This window comes from Piliocolobus tephrosceles, chromosome 5 (assembly GCF_002776525.5).
Source record: "Piliocolobus tephrosceles isolate RC106 chromosome 5, ASM277652v3, whole genome shotgun sequence".
In the NCBI taxonomy this organism is placed as follows: domain Eukaryota; kingdom Metazoa; phylum Chordata; class Mammalia; order Primates; family Cercopithecidae; genus Piliocolobus; species Piliocolobus tephrosceles.
In genome coordinates, this window is record NC_045438.1 from 149,147,081 (window position 1) to 149,151,905 (window position 4,825).

Here is a 4,825-nt window from a genome sequence, read left to right on the forward strand (position 1 = left end):
AAACACTTGCTGAACAACAGAGACCAAAACCAAGAGGGCATGCTAAGCACCTGTGAGAAATCCTGTCAGCAGCACTAGATTCGGGCCCTGGTTACTGGAACAAAATTCAGGGAAACAAAAACCTGTTATACTATGTTTGTCTCCTTTGTGTTTAAATCAGCTTGTTCTAGCTGTGGCCATTGCAATGGGTGTTTTTCTTCCAGCCAGTACTTGACTAGAGAAATAATTTACCTCTCATGAGGTAAATGTCTTATATTACTAAAAAGTTCTTTTGCCTGCAACAAACCCAACTAAGAATGGCTCAATAATGACATTGATTTTCACACAGAATAAGAGATCTGGAGGGAGGCAATCCACTGCATCATCTTTAGTGTGCTGGATTTTTATGGCATCATCACTTGATGGCCATCATGTCAAGGAAAAAAGGAGTGGGAGTGGGGAGAGAGCATTGCCTCCCCTTATGTGTCCTCTTATCAAGTTAGCAAAAGTTTTCCCACATGACTCCAGAGACATTATTTTGTATCTTACTGACCAAAAAATGTATTGCCTGCCAAATGTATGGGCAAAGAGACATGACTAATTAATACTTAAACTTCCCACATTCTTAATACAGTTAGGTAAAGAGGAATGGTTTGGAAGTGGGTGTTGAGTTAGTGAGTCAGAAGGATCTGCCACACATCTCAAAGACTATCCTTGATCACATCATCTAAGTACACACTCCTTCATCCAAACTTGCAAACCACTTACAGTCTGTGCATGGACAAGCTCTTGGCTTTTTGATAATATTTGTATATAATTCTCTTGTGTTCCCAACTGATTTTATATCTGGGTCATCTCTTTGGGAGCTGAAAATAGGTTTAATACTATCTTAAAATTGTGTGAAATTACAAAATTTTCTAAGAGCTTCCAACCACATGTCATTATTTGCTTTACTGCAGGACAAAGATTTTTCTTCTATTTTACAGAGAATTTGAGACTCAAAGAGATTACATGATTTACCTACTTTGGCATGATTTATACCCAAGACTAGCACTTTTGCATTAAGACTGTTAAAAAAGTGATTTCTCAATGAGTTTATATTATAAATTATATACACACATACACACACAGATACAAAGAAAGATCTAAGAAAGCTAAATATCCTTACAACACTATGGCATAGCTATATATAGTTATACAAGATTGATCTAAAATTGAATGGTCTGCCATCCTAGTTAAAAATTCCTGAAGTCTATCCATGGATAATGTATAGCATGATTACATAAGTTAATATCCAGAATGAATTACTTAAAAATCAGTTATCTATAATTTCTTCAGAACCACAGTAAATTGGAACTTTCTTTGGCAAATAAGGACTTACAGTCAACCAGGCAATGATTAAAGATTGTATTGTAGAGCCTGGAATTTATCAGGAGATAAGAGACTGGAGAGAAAGGTACAAGGAATACCCAGAATCAATAGGATTAATGTTTTTCTGAATGTAAGGAGATGAAGTAAAAGGGCAAGAATTAAGGATATTAAAACATAATATCGAAAGCATATACTTAGTAGTCAAACAAGAAACAAGGTTCATATTGTTTCTTTGGCAACAAAGAAAATGTGAACTTCACTTTCATTAAACTATTACTTTCCATTTTCTTAACATGAAGAAATCAAATAATCTAAGATGGAGCCATTCATAGAGCTTGAGGTAGAAAATAGAAGGAGTATGGTTTTTCAGGAAGATTTTTCCTTATGGAGTGCAGTGGCATGATCTCAGCTCACTGCAACCTCTGCCTCTGGGCTCAAGCAATTCTCCTGCCTCAGCCTCCCGAGTAGCTGAGATAACAGGCGTGTGACACCATATGAGGTAATTTTTGTATTTTTAGTAGAGATGGGGTTTCATGGTGTTGGCCAGGCTGATCTCAAACTCCTACCCTCAAGGCCTCGGCCACCTCAGCCTCCCAAAGTGCTGGGATTACAGGCATGAACCATTGCGCCCGGCCGCCACTTGATTTTTTCTGCTCCCTTCTTTTCTGCTTTTAATCACTCCACATAGTCTGTCACCTGTTTCTAACAATTATGGTGTCTGCCATACTCCACATATTATGAAAGAATTGGAACTTTGAGGATCACTCTTAGCAGCTCATTATCTACTGAGGGGAATAATGAATGGAAAAAAAGACTGGCAAGGGCCCAGGAGGAGTTTACTGTGGTGTGCATGGGGAATATGTAAAATGACTTGAGGAATAAGTCAAGACCTTGTAGTAGAAAAGAATGTTTTAAACAGTTTTAATTAAGAATTTGACTCCAATTTTGACGTTTGACTGCTGACAGCTTTGAAGTCACACCCATCTTTCATCCCCTTCAGCCCACATTTGGAGAAGACTATAATAAATTCCAGATATCCCCTTCTTTGGTAATTGTAGGAGTTTCAAATCATGCAAGACCTGCCCATAAAGAACCCTCACCTGAGTCCTGCCACCTAACCACAATAAAAACCCCAAGCTGGTCTCCCCTTTCTCACTGTTCAAGCCATTATCAGACCAATTTGGAAAGCCTGTTCCGCTATCCCCAGAAAGCCTTATTATGTGCATTATAAACTTTTTCATACCCTCTTGGTGTGTACATGGCATCATCTGTCTCAATATCGAAACTGAAGTTTTGATGGTGCCATCTTATATCTACAGAATGGCCAAAACAGCAGCTTTATTGAGGTATAATTTGTATACTATAAAATTTACCCATGCTAGTGTATAACTTAATACTTTTTAGTAAAGTTACAGGTTTTACAACCATCACCAAAATGAATTTTAGAAACATATTTATCACCCAAAAAGAGCCTCTGCATGTGTTTGTATTCAGTCCCTTCTCCTACCTTAGCCCTAGGTAACCACTAATCTACTTTGTCTCTATAGATTTGCTTCTCCTAGACATTTCATATAAAAGGATCCGTACAAATGTAGTCTTTTGTGCCTACCTTTTTTTCTGTTGGCATAACATTTTGGAGATTATTCCATGTTGTTGCATGTATCTACCAGTCCTTTCCTTTTTCATTATTGAATAATATTCCATTGTAGGGATATACCACATTTTGTTTATCCATTCAGTAGTTGTTGGACTTTTGTACTTTTTCCACTTTTTTGTTATTTTCGTGTTATTCACATGAAAATATTGCTATGGGCATGTGCTTTAACTTCTCTTGGGCTGATACTTAGGAATAGAATTGCAGAGTCACTTGGTAAATTTATGTGCTACACTGTTTCTGAAGTTGTTGAACCTGCTAAACTGTTTCCAAAGTGGTTGAAGCATTTTACATTCCCTCTAGCCATGTATAAACATTCCATTTTCTCCACATTCTAGTTAACCCTTGTCACTGTCTGTATTTTGGATTATGGCTATCTAGTGGGTATGAAATTATATCTCATTGTGATTTGGATGTTCATTTTCCTAATAATTAATGACACTGAGCATCTTTTCATGTGTTTATTAGCATTCTTACATCTTTTTTTGGTGAAATATCTATTAAAATATTTTGCTTGGTTTTTTATTTCTTTTTTTATTTGTTTAGTCAATAAGTTTATTGTCTTTATCTGAAAAATTCTCACAGAAAATTGTTCGGTTTGGCTCTTGGCAGCCTGTTCCCGAGCTCTGAGGAAGCTTGTCTTCTTTTGGACTACCTGATCTTTCTTCTGGACAAGGGACATTTTCAGATGGTTCCACTTCTTTTTTTAAACGTCTTTCTTGGGCTTCTTCTCATAGACTGGATTATCTTATATAGCAGCATGAGCTTTCTTGTACATCTCCTTCATGTCTGAAGTTATGCTGTTCTTTATGTATTAAGAGAAATGTTTCTTGTAAGCATCTTCATCTTCTTCTATTAGGTGACACATGTAACCTGCAGTATTTGGATCCATAATGTGCTTTCAATGTACTTCTGTATTAAATTTCTTGCTTTCAGAATCATAAACAGGAAATCGTTTAATATTGTGAGGAATCAACAAATCTCCATCTACAGCTCCTTTCAGGACCCCAAAAAAGTTTAATGATAGTTCTGGCAAGGCCTGCATCCAAATAGCAGGTAAAGACACCTGGCTGACCATCAATGGTTTTTACATTGTATTCATCTCCAGTCATCTCCACTTGGACTTCTTAGATCTTGTCCATGCCAAACCTAGCAAGAGGCCATAACAATATGCTGTAGCATAATTTGTCAGGCCAACCTTCACACCATATTTTGGCAGTTCATATGCATAAGCTGCATACATTATCATATTCCCTCCTATATGGGCATAAGCAATTTGACAAATGATATCTCTATTTGTTACACAAACTACCACCCTGTATTTAGGCATGGTGTACTTATTTTTATCCTATATCTCCAAGCATTTCTGAGCATAGTAATCAGTTTCACCCTGTTGTTGTCTTCTACATTTCACTTAGTATTTCTTAAAGTAGGCCTTACTCTTGACAACTTTAACAAACCCCATCCTGAGAAACAAAAACTCGTATCTGTGGCTCAACATAGACCCACAGGTCCAGCAACACTGGGGGTGGAGGGGAGGTGAGGTGGGGAAGAAGGCCTTTTACCTGTTTTTTGTTTTGTTTTGTTTTGAGATGGAGTCTTGCTCTGTTGCCCAGGCTAGAGTGCAGTTGCTTGATCTCGGCCTACTGCAAGCTCCGCCTCCCGGGTTCATGCCATTCTCCTGCCTCAGCTTCCCCAGTAATTGGGACTGCAGGCGCCCGCCACCATGTCTGGCTGTTTTGTATTTTTAATAGAGATGGGTTTCACCATGTTAGCCAGGATGGTCTCGATTTCCTGACCTTGTGATCCACCCACCCCAGC

At 37.9% G+C, this 4,825-nt stretch overlaps 1 pseudogene; it reads right to left on the minus strand.

Moving 5' to 3' along the window:
• Window positions 1-3,546: 3,546 nt before the first annotated feature.
• On the minus strand, window positions 3,547-4,469 carry LOC111541152 (annotated as a pseudogene).
• Window positions 4,470-4,825: the final 356 nt, after the last annotated feature.